Genomic DNA, 23,966 nt, shown 5'->3' with positions numbered 1-23,966 from the left:
TTAACGATAAGGCGTCACTTTGAATAAAAAACAGGTTTTTTTTTTCGCTCTAAGATGGGCACGATTATCGAGACAGTTTAAGCAACACCGATCGGCTATAGCGATGATACTGGCGTCATACTTCCCTCAAAAACCGTGGATTGAATTAGTCAGCCTGAGGTTTAAGGATCCTTAGCTGTACCTTGTCAGGGAAAAACCAAAAAACCACAGCATTTTCCTCAGGCTTAAAATTCCACAGGTTTTCTCATAAGGGAAAAAAGTGTAACTCGAAAATCGAATAAACTACAAGTATCATATACATTGCGCATTGCCCTTCGATTTTTCCTTTTTGAAATTTTTGTAAAAAAAAATGGCCATAGAGCTGTAACATCAAAGAACTTATCATTGCTGAAAATTCTTTGAAAAACTTTGTTAAATGCACGAATTTGACAAGGTATCATAGGATATTTTTTCTCTGATTGTAAGCATGTGTCTTGTGGTGTAACTTTCATACCTTCTATTGTGTTTCTCACATGCTCTTCTTTTTCTGTTCACCACTAGAGAAGATTCCATTTTTCATCCGTTTTGTTTTAAAAACCTCTTTTCGGCTTTATTTTTTCTTTCCTCTTTACTTTCGTGCCCAAGTCATTTTATAGATTTGAAAATTCTATTTTCCATAGGGGATTTTTTTCTTCTTTTTTCCAGACCATGCGAAGAAAAAGATGGAGGAATAAGATGCTGAAAGCTCAGAGATGCTGCAAAAAATATCGGATTTATTTTACTCTGGAAAACCCTCTACTCAAAATGTTTCCCGAAAAAAATGTTTTTCTTTTTTTTGGGCTGAATTTTTTTTCCTCCCAGGAAATACCCTTTTAGATTTATCTCAATTTTTTCAAGGAAAAAAAATAATTTATTTCGGGACTTTCCCACGTTGTTGTATTTCGTTTCATCCGAAAGACTAGAGGGAAAAGCATTTTACAGTGAAATATGGATTTTTATATAGCCTCTGACTTTTGGAATATCCCAGTTGGTTTTTGAAAAATACTCCAATTAAAGAACGCTGTAGTCTAGGACTATATTTGCTGCTGTTTTCAAACTTCCAGGTGAGATTGAGAGAGAACCGGTCTCCCATTTGAAAATATCTCTCTTTAGAGAGCAGGCAGACCCTCAACACGATACTTATATAATACAAAAATTCGAGTATCATACATTTTCCACTTCAAAATATAGAAGTCAGATGGCGACACCAGAACTTTCCTCAGAGAAATGTTTTCGAGAAGCATGTACAGTTAAGCCTACTGTGGAACCTTCGATTGACGAACCCTCCTCATTGACACCCCATCTCCAGTTTTTGTATACTTTTCTGAATAATATAATTCGGCGGGTGCCTCAATTTATATTACAATTCATTAATGGACACTGCTCTTCAGCGGGCTTGTAAGCCATTCTTGTTATGTGAAGGGCAGCGCAATGGAAACTAAACCAACAGCAACAAAATTTTGAAGAATGTGAAACAAAAACAGACGTTCGGCCATAATGATGTCAATAAGTGGATTATAACCAGAAAAAAATGTACTCCAAAAATTTTTTCTCTTTGCTTTCTTATCATTTCTTGAAATAAACTAGGCTCGAAAGCGTTCTCTGTAGAAGAAAATTTGATAACCATTTTTTATAAGTCTATAACAGTTCGATGAATCTTTTCTTCGTATCGGAGTTCGTGAGAAACAAACAATTTATTTACTTGAAGAAATACGGAAAATAAATCTATAAATATCCTTATATAGTTTTAAAAATCATATACTTCTCCAAAGTTAAGTCCTTCAAGTTCTCAAGAATTTAATCTATGGAATGGAACTGTTATCTGTGAAGAGTGCGTGTCGTCGAATTTAGTTCAGAAAATTTTATGAATAGCATGGAAACATCGATTGCTAGAATTTGTCATTAAATATTTTATATGCACATCGACTTTTTCACTATCAGTGCGTTTGTATGTATCACAGATTTTAATTATGCCGAAAAACTTCCTCTTTCGCTTGGTATTCTTATTCACAGTTAATCCCGATTTAATACGATAAAATTCTTCAAAGGAGAAAGATAAAACGCAAAACGCTCCTTCACATAATAATATAATTCTGAATTTTTGAGTGTTTAACCTTCTTAAATTTTGCTAAATCCCTGCGATTTTTTTGTTATGCATTTGCTATTTCCATAAGTAGATTAATTCTTTTGAATTCTCATAGAAAACATTTTCCTCGAAAAACTACGGTTTTCTAAAAATAATGCAAATATTTTTGTTCGCGGTAATGTTTAAATCCCTTTATTAATATTTATCAACGATGTTCTTTCTCATTTTACGAACAAAAATTCTGTTCAAATATTTAATATCATTCAAATCGAAAGCTCAAAACGCAATGCCAATTTACCACACACTCGAAATAGATAAACGCTCTATTATATATCTTTCTATCAATAACCTCCCGTATATGCGTTTGTTTTGATACAATTCCCTCAGCTTTATTTACGGATCTATACCTACATATGTTGGAATATCCAATCGATACATTTGATGTGTGCGTGAAAGCACACAGAGCGTTCTTGGTTGAGCTCTTCCGCTAAACTGAGCCCAATGTCACCAGCTATTAAGGAATATTCATTTCTATCACATCGCAGAAGAAAAGGAGCAAACGCTAACGCATTAACGACTAATACATAAAAGCTTCCGCTTCCATCTCGTCAATGTCTACGTTCTTTATCCTTTTATTGAGTTGAAGAATGGCGTGAATGCTTTTGTTTTCCTGCTTCAAAGCGTTTAATCGTGAGCCGTAGAGAAAAAAACAATAACCACAGCCAAAAATAAAATGTTTACACACACATTTTCATTTTATTTTATGTAGTAAATGTGTTTCCAACGGGGGGGGGGGGGTGTTAGGGATATTTCGCTCCTAAAAGTTTCACCCCAGACATACATTTCACCTGCCCTGACCGTGTGAGTGGCTGAGTGAGTGGTTGTGTGATCGTATATGTGACCATTTGAACGGGTTAATGACCGTATGAGTGAATAAGTACATGGGTGAGTGACCGTATGAATGAATGATCATATGAGTAATGAAGTGAGTGACAATATGGGTGACCAAATCAGTGATGAAGTTAGTGACCGTATGCATACCCGAGTGTGTGCCCGAATGAGTGACCAAGTGAATGCGTGAGTGACCATATTAGTGACCAAGTGGATGCGCGAGTGACCGGAAGAGAAACCAGTTGAGTGACCGTATGATTGAACAAGTAAATGGGTGAGGGACCTTGATCAGACATACGGTCACTCACTTGATAAACGATTAATTGTTCTATTAAGCTTGAACATAGACCACCTTCGTACTCTACCTCAACACCCCCTTTCTGTACAATCTTGAGAGGAAATATTAACAAATTTATCAGCAGCTCTTTACGCAAAAGACACTAACTAATACTCCACTTTCTTGTAACCTGTATTCAACTTTTGCTATCAAATTCACCACTGGTAACATAATAAATGGTTCCTTACCTTGAAAAATGTATGTTTAATCATGTTGACTTCGTATATAAAGTCAAATACGAACCAGAATCTGTTAAAAAAAATTCAAAAAACATCCGACGGTGATAAATGTATAAATTATATATGATTGGTGAAGGTCTGTGGATATTGTGTGATTTGAAACATGGAATCGGAAATAATTATCATCCTTCTCAAACACACATTCTTTTCGAATTTATTAATGCTTAATTAACCATCGAGTCAACATGGAAATCTTTATTATTAGAATCTATGTATAAACCTGGTGAAGATTATAAAATAAAAATACACTCGGTGAGTAACTCAATGAATAAAATTGGAAATTTTTCAGGAAGTGTCCTTTTGTTGGTAAACAATGAAATTATAATCATCTATTGTTCGATGGCTCGAGGGCGGAAGCGCCACGTAACAAACACACACACACATTCGCCACTGATTGAACCAAAACGAACAAAAACAGCTTTCCAATGAAAACTAGATTCATCAAATAGTTACGCAATCATTAAAAGACTATTGCCGAGTGAAAGTAGCGAAGGCAGTCACAATGGCTGAACAAAAAGAACAACAGGTCCACTTTCTTTTTTTTCGCTAGTTTTCTTTTCAATGACCTGACTTGGGAACCAGTTATTCCAGTGATTTCTACTTTCGCCCTAAACGATTTCCGAAGCCCCGTTTTCGACCTACATACTTACATACATACATACATACAACGGGAGACGGAAAAGAAAAGAAAAACAGACTAATCATTGAACACCATCTGACACAGCTTTCTGGTTTGTTTCTTCATTTCTATGTCAATTATTGGCAGCACTGAAACTGAAGAAGGGCTCATTTATCGATTCATCGGCATGCAATACTTTATTATAAACATTCCTTAGAGATTTATGCGTTTACAACCGAAACTAGAGAACTTTGCGGCCCGGTACAAAAAGCATTTGGCTGCATTCCTCAACAGAGATGCTCAACCTCCGGTCAGCGGGCCAAGGAGGTTCATTCGGCCCGTGAAAGGTGTTCCGATGGAAAAGTATCAACAAACACACATATACACGTCTTCCATGTTTGAAAATATTTTCTCCATCAGGAATCCACACGGTAAAATGCGAGACGTCGTCAATTATCGCCGAGAAAGTTGTTAAAGCCAGGCAAAGTTGCATTTATTACTAAAAAAATCTTCATAACAGGAAATGAAGCACCAGTGGATTCAAATGTAATTTTAAAAAAAAAACCATTTGATTTGACAAATATGAGTGTTAGTAAGATGGATATTTATAGTCCTAACTCATAATTATCATAATATAATTTATAAGATATTAAAATTACTTCGATCCTGGATTTCAGTGAAGTTTCTGGTCCACGAGAGGTGTATCGCATATCTGGAAAACGTACTAAAAACGTTGCGCACCCTCTACTCTTCAATTCAAGTCTTAAGTGGGTGCCCCTAGAGAATCTTTGACGAGGAATAATTGCCCTGCTATAGACCATAGTCCCTACACAGGCTGACAATGCTCCAGTCTGAGCTCTCCCCCCACCCCTACTGCTATCGATCTTTAAATGCATTACATTGATAATACTACTAGCGCCGAGAACAACAAAGGCCTATACATCTAAATATAAACCGAAGAGCCAAAAAAACTGGTAAAGGCATGCGTATGCAAATAAAAAGATGTGGAACCAATCAGAGTACGCCACTGCGGTCGGCAGCACCTATATAACACAACAAGTGTCTGGCATAGTTGTTAGATCGGTTACTGCTGCTACAATGGCAGGTTATCGAGATTTAAGTGAGTTTGAACGTGGTGTTATAGTCGGCGCACGAGAGATGGGACATAGCATATCCGAGGTAGCGATGAAATTTGGATTTTCACGTACGACCATTTCACGAGTGTACCGTGAATATCGGGAATCCGGTAAAAAATTAAATCTACGACATCGCTGCGGCCGGAAAAATATCATGCAAGAACGGGACCAACGACGACTGACGAGAATCATTAAACGTGACAGACGTGCAACCCTTCCGCAAATTGCCGCAGATTTCAATGCTGGGCCATCAAAAAGTGTCAGCGTGCGAACCACTCAACGAAACATCATCGATATGGGCTTTCGGAGCCGAAGACAACCTCGTGTACCACTGATGGACGTGTACGGGTATGGAGACAACCTCATGAATCCGTGACCCTACATGTCAACAGGGGACTGTTCAAGCTGGTAGAGGCTCTGTGATGGTATGGGGCGTGTGCTGTTGGCGTGATATGGGACCCCTGATACGTCTAGATACGACTCTGACAGGTGACAGGTACGTAAGCATCCTGTCTGATCACCTGCACCCATTCATTTCCATTGTGCATTCCGACGGACTTGGACAATTTCAGCAGGACAATGCGACACCCAACACGTCCAGATTTGCTACAAAGTGGCTCCAGGAACACTCTTCTGACTTTAGACTCTTCCACTGGCCACCTAAATCCCCAGACATGAACATTATTGAACATATCTGGAATGCCATGCAACGTGCTGTTCAGAAGAGATCTCCACCCCCTCTTACTCCTACGGATATATGGACAGCCCTGCAGGATTCATGGTGTCAATTACCTCCAGCACAACTTCAGGCATTAGTCGAGTCTATGCCACGTCGTGTTGCGGCACTTCTGCGGGCTCGCGGGGGCCCTACACGATATTAGGCAGGTCTGTCAGTTTTTTTGGCTCTTCAGTGTACATGCATTACACTGATAGCAGGGGGAACCTTATAAATTTTTAATTCCCCTAAAGTGAAATATAAATTTCCCTGAAACCATCACAAGGGGCCCACTAAAAGTCTTAGTTTGTCGAAAAGCCCGGCTTCCCTATGAGGCCACGGGTCAATATCAACACAAGGTATAATATGAACATCTTTCATATGACACATTCATAAATTCATAGAATTTCAAACCATGGCTCTGTTAAGCAGTTAACATCAAAATGCTATACACAATCAATATATTAAAATCCGGTAATACGGCCCTCAAATTTTTGCGATCAGTTACAATCATGCCGTTCACACCTGCTCAAGTCCGGATCTGTATGCATTGCGCACCGCGTATTGCTCTCCAATCATAATACCTTCGAATGAGTAAATCTCTCGCTGCCACATGATATTCCCAGCAATAGTTTCTCTTTATTGTCATCTACCCAACCAATCAAAGCTTCTCGATATCTGTCTGTAGAAATCCCCAATGCAGAATTCAATTACTTCACTGCCCTTCAATCCCGACAGCGAGATGTAAGTGTCGAGATGAAGGGTTCTACGTCAGGGGGGTACTTGATAAACCAATCGTCGCGCGTGTCCGTGATATCCACCAACCCCTCCCCCTTAAAGGTATCTGATTGATTTATCGTTTGAGCTTTTGTCGTCTTATGGTCAAGAAAATTAATGGACGCCCTCTAAACACGGTACACAGAAATCAAACTTCCTAATCGAATGGATGCCCGCATTTGGGAATCTCTTGTGTCTACTGCATCCAATATAGAGAGGCGGAATTCGCTAACGATCGAGTTGATTAGATTGAGCTTGTATCTCACTGCATTTCCCTCTAATAGTATTCATTTTAAATAAAGTCATACAAAACACTAATCAATGATCTTCCCGGAATAACGTGGCTGTTAAAGGGTTTTATTGATCGCAATAGCTGAAGATACCACTATAAAATTTCATGTGATAGCGTAAATTTCATAATTATTTTAACACAGTAAAACCTCTCCGTAGAAGCTATCACTACCAAAAAGGTCTTGTAACTTTAGGGGTGTTTTTCTTTTTTCTGGTCCAGGGATGCCATCTATAAATTTAATGTCAGCTATTTCTATCCATTAAAGGGGTACTTGCACCCGGCGTTCCGAGCTTAACAGCCATTTTTTTTCCAACCGATTGTTTCATTTTTACATTATTTGTACCGCACTTAATGTCATACGTGATCGGCAGATATAGGAGGGATGAATCCATGTAATTATGGCTATTACTAAGTTGTATAGCTCAAAGAATTCGCCTTATTTCTTTGAATCTGTAATATACAGTTGCTGTATTAAACGCTTCAGACACCCAAACCATATGAATATAAAAAAGTTCAAAACAAATTTGCCCAAAATCTCGACTTAACTGAGATAAAAACTTTATATCCATTGTGAAAATCATTGAAATTGCGGAGTATTATGATTATTATGAATATTATGATTATTATGATTATTATGAATATTATGATTATTATGAATATTATGATTATTATGAATATTATGATTATTATGGTTACATTAAAATATGTGTGTATTTGATATATACGCGGTAAAAACAATCTTATATACCATTACCTTATATCAATATTATACCATTTTTTTCTGGATTTTTTCGGTATTTTAGAAAGTACATCTTTTAATTAATGTATTTTTAGTACAAAATACGGCTTTATAAGCACAATAATGTTTTCATTCAGAAAGCGTTGATTCCTTATCAGTGTCATTTTTTGAGAGCTGCTAAAGTATTACGCGTTCAGAGATTTGTCAAATCAAACCGAATTGAGGTTATTGAAAATAATATTCGAGGTAAGAACTATTCAGCTTCACTAAAAAAGATTTTATCAGTTTATAGATAATAGTGAAACTAAAAGAAAACTATATTTTACCTTGAATTTTTTGGCCATTGTAACTTATTTTCGCAAACCACTTTAATAATTTAAATTGCTTCATTGATGTATTGTGTCAATTAAAAATATGCTTATAACACCAATTTAAATCCGTTTTTGTAGGTAAAAAAATTCTAATAGTTTTTATTGGAGTGAACCATTAAGGGTTAAGCATGAATATGTATGTGTTCTAATTACTCGAAATTATTATCTGATGTTAAGATTTTAATGAGATTCAGACTAATCGTGTTTCGAAATTGTAAGTCATCTCAGAGAATTTTCATTCATTATTTTGTTCATAATCTGGAGGTTATAGATTTGCATTGAGAGAGCATTAAATGATGAAAACAATATATTTATAAATTTTACTAGCATCAAACATGATTTTTATTCTCGTCCATCTCTATCAAAGAGCCACGTATCTGACATGTTGGGTTTCAAAGATATAAAACGTGGCTTTGTTATGGAGATTTTAATATTTATTCCTCGTAAGAAACCAATTTCACTTCAGTAAAAGCTTTCATATCAGGAAACAATATTACAAAATTTATGAAATGTCAAAAACAAGGAAGTTGAAAAAAAATAAATCGATTATTTTTTAGTAGAAATGTACTTTTAATAAAACCATTAAATAACAAACAATTTGAATTTTGCAAAAATTTCAAAGTAATACCAATGATCTAGACTGGAATTGATCTACGGAGCTTATGTGTATAAATACTGGTAATTTTCTTGTGATTTTAAAACTTGGGTACAATATTTTTCTTATCATTATTTATTTATATATAAAAGCTTATTCATATTATATATATAACCCCCTAAAGAGAAAAAAAAAACCTCTTACAAAATCAGTTGTGAAATTCATTCCAATGGAAATCTAAAATCAACAAAACTTTTATTCCGTGTCAAAAATGATTTAAATAATTGATTATATATACATTTCTTATTGAATGAATACTTATTATTAGGTATTTGTGTTACTCTTGAATGTCTTTTATGCGAAATCTTTTCCTCGCAATTCGTATTTCAAAGATTAATCCCCAATTCGATTCGTCTGCTCCAAAACAAAAATTAGAATGAATAAAGCTTCGTTGAATTAGAGCAGTGAATATTAATTCGAATAGGGCATTGAAGTATGGTTTAATCGCAAAATGATAAATAGGGCTCTTGAATCCCGAATATAATGGAATTCTGAAAATCTAATCCAAGTTTTAAATAGCCTCCAAGCCCTTGTTTCGAAATGAAAAGCACTTTGAATAGCCAAATAATGTGTAGAGGTAATCTTTTCGCTCACGATTTGTCCGCTTTTGAATTATAAGAGTCGAAATTAAATTCCCAGAATTTAGAGTTAATCCTTACTTTTCCTCTATTTACTCAATAATTGATTTATTTGTTGAGCGACAAACATTTCTCGACAATCGGGATATTTTACCCGTGTCTTCGGTGAATACACCGGTAGTTTCCGAGCCTCGCTATTCAATTTCTTCGCTCTTATCCTTTAAATATTCAAGACTCTACCTCTCAGAATCCTTGAGACAGGAATGTCTTAATAATATACGTTTTCGTTAAGGTAGTCCCTCTCTTTCTTCGTACCCACTCATTGAGTAGTCGTCCAGAGTCTCTTTAGATAAGAGATTATCCTCTCATCTCCTTCTTTTAAGTTGGGAAAGTATTTTAATGAATATCTAGAGATAAGAAATGTCTCTTATTAATGTTCAAATTAACAGCGGTGAAGTATCCTTCCACAAACGCCATCTTATTAATGATAAGAAAAATGTGTTACGACAATATGTTCATCTCTTTCTTCTTTCACTAAATGAAATATGGTTGATCAATTGAGCTCGTGGAGATTAATTCACCTCGCGGTATGCCTCCCGTGCAATAAATTCCAGAGATTTTACATGTTTTAATTCGATGCAGCATATTTCTGGGAGAAAACATATCAAACTCCGTTACCATAATGAAAATGATGGGGGTTCTATTCTTTGCGTATTCGTGTTTGAGGTTTATTACAGTAAAATACCTCATAACAGTCACCTCTCAGATATGTTCACTGACATCATTTTCATCATTCGTTCCATTGAACTAAACCCTTTGAAGGGACACCAATCGTTGCAATATTGGTTCAAATTGTGCTCATTAGATGGTAGCACACGTTCTAATATTTGATCTACCTTTTGGCTGCTTTTGAATAAAATTTCGTGAATGGCTTGAATTTTATTTACAATTCCCTAAATTTTTAGTGAGATTTTATAAATCTCTGAGCACGTAAAATTTCAGCAGCTATAAAAAATGACACCAACAAGAAATCAACACCTTCTGCATAAAAAAAGTATTGTACTATTTTACATACACTTTATTTTATGTAGCCATATTTTGCACTCAAATGACACTAAAAGATCAATTGTCTAAAACACCAAAATAGTAAAAAAGAGAAAGCAGTATAAGGTGTATTTTTTTTTTCAATTTTAGTGTATTTGTCATGTATTCAAATATAATATATAATAATATATATTATATAATAACGGGACCAGAGGGTTTACTTCCAATACAACATCAAAGTTATGCAGAAAAATCATATAAATACAAAGTATTTACGAATATCTGCAGTAGATTTTGATTACTCATACTAATGAGACTATATGTATTTAGTAATTACCATAAATATTTATCATAGGATGGTATCATGTTAACGGGGGTAGAAAATAAACAATTCAGGTACATATGGAATCAATAACACTCGGTGATCATTATTCGATGTGCAGAAACATTAAGCTACCAATCTTCTTAATTGCGGAAATTATAAACGCTTCACCGTTACATCTTATTATTTTTTTTTTTTGTAAAAAAATCTTGTAAAAAAAATATTTAAATTTTTCATTATTTTCACTTATTGACAATTCCCGTATTTGATATTTACTTTATAATACACTCGACAGAAAAAGTACGTAATTGCTGTATATATTACTATTTAAAATTCAATGTACTCAAAAAGACTTTATTTCAATGAGAAAATGTCTCAAATGTTTGGACATAAATTTAATTAAGATCAGAGTAAATTGTTCAAACCATCAAATGCAAAGTGACAGTAAATTCTACTGGCAAAATTTATCCCACAATATTATGGCAAAACGAAACTATTTTTCATAAATTTCTAAATCATATACCTGAAAGCTTATTTTAAAATTCTTATATTCTTATACTTTTTTTATTGTAATTTCATGTCTTTATACGTATATAAAGTGATCAATACGTTTAAAGTGAATTTTTAATTACAGCTATTTACAATCTATGCCATAAATTCGTGAATAGTTTTAAAATTTATAAAAATTAAAGGAATCTGTATATTTAATGGGGTTTGTGAAAACATTATTCTCACACGAGGAGGGTATTTTGGTACAGAAAAAATGTAGTTCAAATTTTTGTCGATAGAAAGCGCCGCAAGAAAGCAAATCATTGGAAATATGCAAATCAGAGTCCTATAAAATGGAGCGTGTACGATTAACAGCTCATTTTTTAATTTTCTTTTTGTTTGGAGCTTCCATAACGTTTTCATTGTGATGTTGATATTAGTGGATAAAGTACTATTGGTGAAGTTGTTTTGCCTCAGCCACGAATCGCCGGCTAAAACATTACAAACGTTTCGGACACAGAAGAGATTGAATTTTTTTGTGCTGTGTCCAGCATTGACAAAATTTTCTACACCAATAAAAAAATTTCCTTCGTGAGAAAAATTTTTTTTCGCAAACCGTATCATTTTCTTCAATTTTTATGAATTCTTAAACTGCTTAGAAATTTGTTACACCATGTAATGTAATATTATGCGAATATTATTTTATTATAAAACGCCATCAAGTACATAACATACATTACGTTTAGAGAAATCCAATGGCATTTGCCCCCGTTATATGTACAGGTTTAGGTGTTTGAATACCAGACCGGCTATAATGTATCATCGTGAAATTATTTTACGCTATACCTCAGGAACTACAAACTACAGACAAAAGATAGGGATATTTAACATCCAGTTTTGTGATGAAGGCACCTTCAGGTTTGGTAAAGCCAGGGCCACACTCATGTCAAGCCTGGCTCAGTAGTCATTCGCGAATATTTGCTTCTAATATTTTCCTTGCCCTGATGTAAAGAAGCAGCAGTGGTATAGTCTGACAACACGCTGGTACAGCCAGGTGTAATATTCCTTGGTGAATATTTGCTTCCACTCTCCAAGGAAATAATATGCCAACGCGTATTGTGATTGTTGGCGTTTCTCGGCCAATGTGGCCAGACGGATTGGACGTTCGTGAAGAAAGGCGGTACCTTTGACTTGGGTTGCAACCTGGAAGGTACTCGACCAGTCTTTCAAACCCTTCTGGCCTCCAACAGTTGACAATCATTGCGAATGTTGGAGAGGCCACACTACTTGCCTATGATCAAATAACGTTTTATGTGAGTCTTGACACGAGTGTAGCCCTGATTTAAAAAGACCGGTCATGTTGTTGCACAGATTTTACACCTCGCTGCACAGTAACAAGGTGTGAAACGCAATTGGCATTTAAACTTGCAGCTGTATTGATAGCATATCATTTTTAATTTCAAGTTCAACGATGCTTATCAAAGTATGATTTTTATAATTATATTTATATGGATGACGCGTTAGTTAAGAAAGAATGTTTATTTTTGAATTATTTTATGCGATTTCTTGAAAGTCCGATATTTTTATAACAACGATTGAGTTCTCGCATTTCAGAACCCAACACGAAGCTGCTCCTTACACGTAGAATAAATTCTGGTATGTATATTATGTGTTCAAGTTACAAAACATCTTGAAAACTATTTCATAGAGAACATTCTTTCTTTCCTGGAACTTCCAGAAACGCAATTTCCTTCTTCCTTTGACATTGCATTTATTTTCTCTCTCATGCAACGAATGGGTAACGATGAGTTTGTACGTAGTTCGTTTTTCTCCTCTTTTCAGAATCAAAGAACAGCTAGGCAAAAGCTTCTGAAGAACTTCTTTGAAAGTTCTCTCGAGAAAGTTTCTATTCCTCTATTTCGACACAACGAGAAAACTCGATGGGGAGTAAATATTTCTCTTACGATGACAGAGGTGCAGTGAAACTTTGCTACAACGATGCTCGATACAACAATAAATCCCTCTACAATGATATTTTTCCAAATCCAATTTGAAATTTCTAATGTTAAACTCTTCTACAGTCTCAACGATGTCCTCTACTACAATAAATCCCAAATCCCTCTATAACGATATTATAGAGGATATTTTGATAACGATATTATAGAGGATATAAATATATTACTATATTTATTTAAGGATATTTTGAAACCACTTCAACGATATTTTTTTAATATTTCGTTCAAAATCATCTTCAGTATATACACGGTGAAACCTCCCAACAACGACCACTAACAGGACCAAGCAAATGTGACGTTATTGGGAGATAACCGTTGTTAAGAGGTTCAGAATTTCTGAGACATTTGGTTGCTTGCAAAATTATAACAACTCATGCTATAATTAATTAGGAAAAAGATGTTTTGTAGCACAAGACATTTGTTTTGTATTGAAGATGCGTGAATTTTTTTCATGAAGAACGTTATTTGTTATTTTTTGTTGAATTTAATTCAGAATTTTTATGAAGAAAAAATGTGTAAGCTGGCTGTGATCCTTGTATCCTGCGACATGCGTTCTTCAGATCATCCTTCGAAGCGATCAGCTATTTCTTGTTGTTATCTGGTCAGCATTTTCAATTAGTGCATTCGTGATTCATTGGTTTATGATATAGCCATTTGCCAAATTTTAATCCTAATTTCTGTCTTGTTCTTTTAGAAATGCTTATAGCGCACCCGTTGACATCTACTTGAGGAACCTCCGGGGTCCGCGGGCCACATTTTGCAAACCACTGGCGTAGAAAAGAACCCGTAGAGAGTTATTTTAAGTTCGAAAGGGAAAAACTTCTTCAAAGTAAATCTTGAGGGTTATTTTTCTTGTATGAAAAAGTGCATAATTTTTCTCTCGTTCAAATTTCCAAAAGTGGCCGTCATGTAGGGATCTGCCGTTGTTCGGAAGTTAACCTTAATTTTAATCCAATAAAATGGTTTTTGTTCCAAAAAAATCTGGCTGTTGTTCAGAGTTGGCCGTAATGGGAGATCTTGGTGTATTTAACCTCTTTACATCACGACAGTGGAATAAATTCAAACAAGTTCTCTGTGTTTTCTTTCCTCTCTCTTCACCATTGAGAAGTTTAAAGCAACCCTATTACCTACGGAAGATGCTTTTTCTTTCCCTCCTTTCTTCATGATGTATTTTTTTACTATACGAGTGCAAGAGCGAAAGAGAACACGTAAGGTGAGGGTGAAAAAAGGACTCTCCAAAAAGAATCTCTTATCTATATTATCAATTGTACTTTTTCCCTTTATTTATTTTTTATCTTTACTTCCTTTTTTAACGTGTGGTTAAGTTAGGACAATTTTGCCATATTTATCGCCGATTCGTTAAATGTAGAGGAATCCAATTTTTTTTCCAAAAGCTTGTATGTGAAGTGGTTAAATTTCTTAGCAGTTTTTGATGTTTGAGAGTGTCTAATAGGGTATTTTGCACTATCTAAAAGTGTCGGGGGAGGTTGCCGTGAAGCTACTTTTTAGTGGGACACAAAAGTACTGTGCGGTAAACTACTTTAAAAACAAATGAATTTAATCACCAACTAATCCATTAGAATATATGGTGCGAATAAAAACTTATAAATGCATTTCATCGTGGTACTAACAACGACGGTTGAGAAGCGATGCCAAAAATCATAAATTTGGCGATGCTTAATGATAATTCTATTTCTCAATATAACGATAACCTTTGTACAACGATATATTTTTATAATTTTTTTCTTGGTCCGAACAGTATCATTATAGCTATGTTTCACTGTATTTTACAAGTTATCGAAGTCCAGAAAGCCTCACTGAGGATTAAAGCGCGAAATCATGCGGGAATTGGCAGACATCATGGAACGTTAATATTCAAAATTTTGACGATTTCAAATATAATCTCAGCCATTCTCGAATAATGCCTAATAATCTGAGCCACTGACTTAGAATGAAGAATAAAAGTTTTACGTAAATTTAGAGCAAAAAAAATCCCAAAAACTTAGGGCGTTTATTTTTCTTTCCTTGAGCATTTTTACTCATGTAAGACAAGTGGAAACGCTTCGCGTGGAACGCAACAAGGCATTTATTTCATTTCCTCCGCTTTTGTTATCCTTATTCTTTTCTCATCCTGCATAATTCAACCATAAGGGAAAAAAAAGAATGAGTTATGGAAGCAAGTTATCTTTCGCTCGAGTTATTGTCTTTTTATTTGCCAAAAAAAAAAGCATGCTCACAAACTGAAGAAAACTAAATTCCGTCATTATAACTAAAAAATTAGTGCAGGAAACTAGCTATTAATAAAATTTCAAAGAAAATATTCTTACTGACCAGGAAAATCCGGGTAACCGCATGATATGTCATTTTATTCAATTATTACGTCCGAACCGACAAAAATATATATTTTACTCCTTCAAGCGATAGTGCTACTGTTGGTGTCACCGGAAGAGAAAAACGCGGATATGCATCACCGATGTCCTTAGGGCGACCGTGTGACCGCTGTTTTATGGGGCATTCACGTATGTCTTGTGTTTTTTCAGCGAAAGTACCTTATTTTCGACCGTTTTTCTCAATGAAGAAAGATATCTTCACTATATTCATGAATATAGATAATATCTTCCACTTTGAAATTACTATTCATCATTTATTGTTCCTTAAGGTTTGTTCCGTGGTTTTGATTTTGAATAGAGATCAGCCAATTATTTTAAGCCAATTGATGATTTTTGAAAATTTTTGTCATATTCTGAAACAATTGGTGATATTTTTTGCGTGCATTTTCGTATTTAATATCATAAAACTTCGGATTTAACTAGATTGAGTATGATTGTATTATTTTCAAACGCCTTAAAAAAAATTATTTATGCCTTCACAAGCACTAAAAAAATTCCGAGAGAAATTCCTACTTGCAATTCAAGTTCTACGCTATTATTAAGGTTGTAAAGGAATTTGAGACTATCGGTAGAAAATATTAAACCTATTCTCATAATTCAAGAAATTATCCAAAAAAAAAAATTTCCCTATTCAATAAAACTCTGCTGCTGGTATGACAAGATTTTCAGCAGCCGTGACTTTCAGTGACCATAATTCGAAAAGTTTCTGATTTTGCCCGCAAAAATTAAAAAAAAACGTTCCCTTAATAGCATTTCTTATTTGGATAAAATTTCAACTGCGATAGTAAAAGTGTTATATCGTTTCTCCTAGGTGCAACACTGGTGCAATATTGCAACGAGTTTTAAGTGCCACTAAGACGAGGTTAGACTTGGATCGTAGTCTGTGCTTGTGATGTGTTAAAACTGAGGTGCTTGACCTCTTTTGGACATAACCCAAAATCGACAACAACAACAACATCAGATTTGCGACCAATGGGACCATGTTTTATCTTAGAAGTTAGTGAAACCAGCGAAGCAATGAGTACATTTATAACAGACCGTCAGTGGATTCGTACTACTCATCTAGGAAGCCCCTGCGAATCAAGTTTGGGTCATGACCCATAGCTCAAGAGTCCCGGGTTGTAAGTGTGCATTTGTACGACCTATCTCGGAAGCTCCCTGTGACCAAAGTTTGGGCCACGACCAATAGGTCAAGAACCCCTGAGTGAAAAGGGCATACTTCATATCAGCATTGAACAAGTGCTGATCCAAGGTTCTGAGAGCTGATTTAGTTCTTCCCTTTAAGAAAAAAATATAATTCCGAATTCCAAACTCTCCAAATGTTTTTCCCCCTCTTTTCAGGTTGTTCCTGACTATATTACAAACAATTTTCATACCTCCCTGACTTTTCTTGAGCGCTTTTCGTTCCCCTGACTTTTCAGGTCGCTGGAAAAACCCTCCATGAGGACAGCACGAAACATCCGCAGAAAGATTTATTTCTCAATTAAAACTACAGCTACTCTCTCAATCTATTTCGACAAGCTGAGCTGTCACAATAACCTGACATGAGACAATCGCATCGCCGATCTCCAGTTCAATCTACCAACGACAAGAACTCGTCCTTGAAAACGAAATTTGAAAGAAAGTTTACGACCGAGTTTGTTCTCATTCCTCTCGGACTCGTGCATAGCTCACGTGTACGAATATAATATAATGACAATAAGAAAAGTATGTATATATACAGATAAAAAAGAGGTTTCTTGTGCAAGCAAGAATCCTTGCGCTTGAAGCCATCGCACACTATACCTACATAAATATGTATTTAATAGGGGCTCATGTGGCACGCATGTTATTGTTTTCATAGCTTCGAGAATCCGTGACTGGGTTTTTAATGAACGCTTTCATCGTAAACCGAAGGAACATGACGACATGAAAATGATGAATGATATCTGATGAAAAATCTCTCTTTTATATCTCTTTGCGTTATCTCTTACCAAAAGGGTTGGATGTCGATCGATTATTAAACACCGAAAACCAACCTGAATTAGCGTAATTGTGCGGCGCTATGATTTCACAAATAAAATCTCTATCCATTGCTCTTTCTTTTGTCATAACTTCACTGTTGTTTTACCAGAAATACCAATTTTATACATAAAAATATGTCGTGATCCTTCCACAAACTATCTGTAAAGATTTTTGACAGAGAATAACATTCAAAATTTCTGAACTGAATAAATATTGTTGAAAAAATCCAGGTCTGCCTTTACCAGACGCGGGCCCGGTGCGAATATAATAGGAAGCCTGAAGCGTCTTGATAATTTGGAGGCCCCCATGAAAAAATTTGGAGGCCCCCATCAACCCTGATATTATATATATTTGGGGAGAAAGGAAGTCTCTTTCCGAAAATTGAAACATACACTAATACTGAGAAATATTTACAAAAAAAAATGTATGAAAATACAATAAAATGTAAATTAATGAAAACTTCGAATTGATGAAAGAGATAACTCCAAAACTGATGATAATTGGAACCTTGAAAGAAATGAGAATCATCAATTACAGAATTGATGGAAATTCAGAATTAAAGATCAAAATTATTCCAGAATTCATGAAAATTCAGAATTTCTAAAATTGATGGAAGAAATAATTCGAAAATTGATGAAATAATAATTCAAAAATTGATGAAATAATAATTCAAAAATTGATGAAATAATAATTCAAAAATTGATGAAATAATAATTCAAAAATTGATGAAATAATAATTCAAAAATTGATGAAATAATAATTCAAAAATTGATGAAATAATAATTCAAAAATTGATGAAATAATAATTCAAAAATTGATGAAATAATAATTCAAAAATTGATGAAATAATAATTCAAAAATTGATGAAATAATAATTCAAAAATTGATGAAATAATAATTCAAAAATTGATGAAATAATAATTCAAAAATTGATGAAATAATAATTCAAAAATTGATTAAAGAAATAATTCAAAAATTGATTAAAGAAATAATTCAAAAATTGATTAAATATAATTTCAGTTAGGGGTTGCCCTCAATAATTTGGCACCCCCCCCCCCCATCCTGTTTGATTCCCAGCTCTGGGCTCCTTTGATCCACAACAAGAACCAAAAATGCATTTGGTCACCTGAAGCAAACATACTTGTTTATTTTCGAGATTCGTCTGTGATTTTCGATGAAAAATTAGAAATTCCGCGATTTTTTTTAATGCACGCCCCTCCCCCAAAAAATGAAGAACCCAGTATGACGGCACCTGTCGTATACCCCACTTACTGGCAGCTCTTGACAAACTCACAAAGCATACAGGTATGTAATTATTTGATGAAAGTATGACAAGAGTTTTGAAGTCTCTCTAGAATTTTGAAGTTTTCTTGTCATTTATTTCCATTAAAAGTTATTGAAGTGAAACAAAGAGGGGCTCCCGAATAACGTCAAATGATTATACATCAAAAATAAAAACCAAATTCCGCTCTCCATCAAGTGGAATCGAACCCGAATTGCATCCTGTTTATGCTTGAGATATGAATTATTGAGATGAGTGTAGAATACTTTAAGAATACCTCATGTGGGATCTCGATTCTCTTTATATGCTAATGAATACAGAAGACCGTCTCCATTAAAATTTGGGGTATTCCTCTTCAACTTGAAAATACTCCAACATATCTTCAGGGAATATTGCATTTCTGTGAATTACATCAACTTTCACGTGATTGGTTCAATAAATTCTAAATTTCATCACTTGAAACATTGATCGACCATTGTTATGGTATGGAATTGAAAATATTTATAACATATTATTTTTATCATACAGGATGAAAGTCTTGTGGAAAAATTTTAAAAATTATCAACAAATCAACTAATTGACATTAAAAGATGCGGTTTGCACCTGATGATACTTTTACATTTGATAAAATTAAAAAAAAAAAAGTTCAAATTTCGCAGATAGGTGGCACTTTAAAACGGAAAACTCGACATAATACATAAAATACAACACAAACAGTACATAACTAATGTTTATTGGAATTTACGTTGTATAAAACTATTGCTTTTCAATATTTACTCCCTTTTTTGCTACATCTTAACGAGCTTAAGTGTTCTCATGTTGAAATAAGGTAGTTTTATGTGTCGGAAATTGTCATAATTAATTATACAAATACAAATACAACGCCACAACAGGCAAATTGCCCAACGAGGTGGCTGACTTAAGAACATCATGGATCCCCGAGCCCTACCTACTACTGCTACACCACACATATACCCCCCCCCCACCCCGCGGAACTCTCAACGAATCGGTACATGCGGGAATGTGCGTGTACGTGTAGTGAAACCTGACGTGAAGATTTGTTTCTCTGTAATGCTTGTTATGTGTAGTGCTGCCATCTGCCACCAGTTTTCCTAACTATGAGTGAAGTGTTATGATTGAATGATTTATCGTTGTAGGACTGTTGCTCTCTGTGGCGAGACTTTTTTTAACGGGGAGATCGGCTCGCATTTGCGCCTTGAAGTTGGGAACCACAGAAAACTGGAACCACAGAAATTGTGATACAAGATTCATCGAAAGACTGGTTATTTGTGGAGATGAAGATTACAAGGAAGTAAATTCATCACTGCCCCCACGGGGACTCGAACCCCGGTCTCTCGCTTGCCGGACGAGTGCTCTACCATTTAAGCTATGGAAGCAGATAGAATATTTCAACCTTGGAGCGTATATATATGTTGAAAGGCGCCGTACACGGACGGCGTCGACAATCAACTAATAGCTCGTGAATGACAAAGGCCAACCAGATGGCCATATGCATATAGAAACGTCCTCTCCACTTGTCAATACAAGATTCATCGAAAGACTGTGATGAATTTTCTTCCTTGTAATCTTCATCTCCACAAAATAACCAGTCTTTCGATGAATCTTGTATTGACAAGTGGAGAGGACGTTTCAATTTATTATGAACCTGAAACATTTAATTACTTTATGTTTGTGCTGCATTTTATGTTATGTCAAGGTTTCCGTTTTACAGCTTCACTTGTGAGTGGAAATCAAACTTTTTTTTAATTCATCTAAAAAACTCTAGGCCATGATGTGTAGTTTAGTGCAAATCGCACTTTTTCATGTCAATTGCTTGATTTATTAATCAAGCAATTGACATGAAAAAGTAACAAAGTATGAAAAAGTAACAAAAGTAAAACCCATTTAATGACAAAGAAGTCGTTGGAATTACATTTAGCGGGGAAACTTTAGTGCCTGGAGGTTTTATCCGTTTAACCGTTATCCTATTAAGCGGAGCCGTATTCTTACAGTAGAGAGCGTATAAGCAGAGTTAACACTTGTTGCTGTTTTGCAATGTGTAGATGCATTTGTTCTCATGGCGGGCCTAACTCAAAATTGTAATTTTCTGAATTGTTGCCTTTCTCATCTGGGCCATCAATGTGCAGTACATTTTTTTCCCCAGTATCCATAGCAAGTAACGCACAAGCATCTAACGGTTATCAGGATTCTTAACCCGGTCTTTTATTTGAATTCACTCGGAAACATAATTCAAGGAATACGTTGGGGCAAAATTATTCTTTACATATTTGTACTTTTATCATTAACTTTTAAGTTTCATAGGGCTATTTTGCGTTTCCATACACAAGGACTGCCTCCAGGAGGTGATGTAAGCTTTTCTTATTGTATTTCTGCTTTTTCTCATATTAGGGTGAAATAACCACTTCATTGTATAACATATTTCAAACCATTTATCTCAAAAGAAATCAACTTCGGTCTCAACAACACGATTTCGTTGGCTCTTGAATGTCGTTCTTGCGATTTCTGGAATTCCTTAACTTATCCTTTCCTTCATCCGATGACAGTCATTTTATATAGGATGCAAAAAAAAAACCGCATTATTTCCCACGAATTACGTTCACCATTGCTTTTGTTCGACTTATATTAACGAGATAGTGGGAACCGGAACCATTCGACTATCTATCGAATGTCTCTACAAACGAGCTATGTATTATGGATCACCTCTCACACCGTCGACCGCATTTCCTAGTTATCAGTAATGAGACATATATATACTCATTAATCAATCAACTAACCAGGTAGACAGTCGACCAGCCTGTTAACTTTCGATGAGACAATTTCACAGGGTTTATTTGCTTTTTGGTTTTTTTTTGGGAGGGAGAATCCTCAAACAATATCCATTTAATAAATCCCGGGGAAAAAGTGAAAAAAAATCGACTGGAAGCTCTAGAAAGCTCTGAAAATAAAGACATGAAACTCGTGTCTCATTTTTTTTTTATCTTCTCTTGATACGTGTTCAACGATACCAAGGGACTTTCGCGACGCTTTTTAATACATCCCATAGGAGTAATGAAGAAACTAACGTTGAAACAAAAATACAATAATGCTTTCTCCGTATATTTCGGGCTAATACTCTTATATTTTTCATCCCTTTGGAAGCAACAAAAAAAAAAACAAGATGGATGAAAAAAAATAGTTTCGAGCGGTAAAAGCAATGAAAAAGAGGAAAATACTAAGTGCCATTGCGCGTATGAAAATTCTATTTTCAAAAATATATATTCCTAGTCCGTTGAAAAGTACTCAAGGGAGATTAAAACCGAACAAAAAAAAATGATCGTGTGCGCTTACATTTTCCGTACGCTTTTCTACCGAGAATGTTGAATAAACGCTGGAAATATATAGTTTTGAAGATGGTCATGGTACTTCGCAAGAGATGCTTTAGAATCTGGCTTCGAGAAATTCATCCATTGCTAACTTGATGTCAAATATTTAAAAGACAAATTTTAGTCCTGACGGAATTCAAACTATACGAATAATGCCTTCTAAAAAGACTTTTACGATCTGTGTACGACTCTGATGTAATGATTCGTTTCTGAATAGACTGAAAGCGAAAGTTGCTGGTATAATTCCTCAACTGGCTTCTTTTGTGAACCAGGGGAGGGGGGGGGGTCAAAACAAGTTTCTTACAACTTAACCGTAACCGTACATGCACGTCCTACACATTCTTCTGCGGAATTTCTAATAAATCGGCAGTAACGTGCTGTGCCTGTGTATATGCGCGCGCATGCGTGCGTGCGTGTGTAAATGTGTGACTCCAACACAAGTCTTCTTATAAATGTGTGTGTTGTACAAATTCACTTACAGCAAGGAATTCTTGAGCTGTGTCCTGATCTAAATTTGATTCGCAAGTGCTTCTGAAATGGGTCCTACAAATCCATTTATAGCCACGGATTCTTGAGCTATGAGTCAGACCCAAACTTAATTAGCATGGGTTACCGCGATGGGTCGTACAAATCTACTTTCATCAAAGAACTCTTCAGCCATGAGTTACGACCCAAACTTGATTGGCAGGAGTTACCGAGTTGGGTCGTACGATAAACTAAAGATATATTATTATTATTACTATTTTACTCTATGGGTCTGACAAATCCACTTACAGCCAGGAATTCTTGTTATGGGCCATGACATGGGTCCCACATCCGACAGCAGGGCCCTAGGCTAGGAACTTCAGAAAAAATTTAACGGGCCCTCTATATATAGAATTTCTAGTCTGAAAAATAAAAAAAAATGATAAAACATCATTTTGCCCCCCCCCCCCGGGATTAAGCCCTGTCATCCCCGCCCTTGCAGGGGTCATTGGCTATGGCGCAAACTTGACTCGCAGGGTCTTCCTAGATATGGAATTCACTTACTAGTCCTGTTATAAACGCACTTCTTGCTACACTGGTTTCACCAATTTCAAAAACAAACAGTCCCACGAGTCGAAAAGCTGGTCTTGCTGTTTATTTTGGGTCGTAGCTGAAAAAAGTTTAAGAACCCCTGACCTAACGTACTCAAGTTGTTAGAGTTGTGCTTGTTTCATGTTCTTGCTGGCGCTGCAATCTGACTTCTATGTTTTGATGTGAAGATGGTAAATGCATAAATTTTCATGTTATGTAAGTACGTATCATGTAGAAGGTTCTGCCTGAAAAAATACTTTTTCAAATGGGAAACCGGCCCACATTCAAACCTCGAAGTTAGAAAACCGCAGAAAACCAACTTCAGCTGACCACCACTGTGTCGTAAAACGGGATTCGAACTTGAATACTTCATAAAAAAATAATAATTTCAAAGTGGGTAAAAACTCTGAATTTATGAAATAAACAATTCTATAATTATTTCTTTGCAGGTGAAAATGCAAAATTTCGGTGTTCATAAAAAATCAAAATTCGACAATTCGTGAACATTCAAAATTTCAGAAATAATGA

General features: G+C 35.3%; 1 protein-coding gene and 1 non-coding gene across 2 annotated transcripts in view; both read right to left on the bottom strand.

Annotated features, from left to right (window-relative positions):
• The window catches only part of LOC149083035 (uncharacterized), a 234,270-nt gene that overhangs the window by 82,735 nt on the left and 127,569 nt on the right, over window positions 1-23,966 (bottom strand). The window lies entirely within an intron of this gene.
• TRNAA-GGC (transfer RNA alanine (anticodon GGC)) lies at window positions 20,325-20,396 on the bottom strand. Its single transcript has one exon. It is a non-coding gene; the product is annotated as a tRNA-Ala (tRNA).

The sequence above is a fragment of the Pholcus phalangioides genome, unplaced genomic scaffold, assembly GCF_987345545.1.
Source record: "Pholcus phalangioides strain wild (caught in Gottingen) unplaced genomic scaffold, Ppha-v1.0 ptg000009l_1, whole genome shotgun sequence".
Lineage (NCBI taxonomy): Eukaryota > Metazoa > Arthropoda > Arachnida > Araneae > Pholcidae > Pholcus > Pholcus phalangioides.
This window is presented reverse-complemented; position numbering and strand designations above follow the sequence as displayed.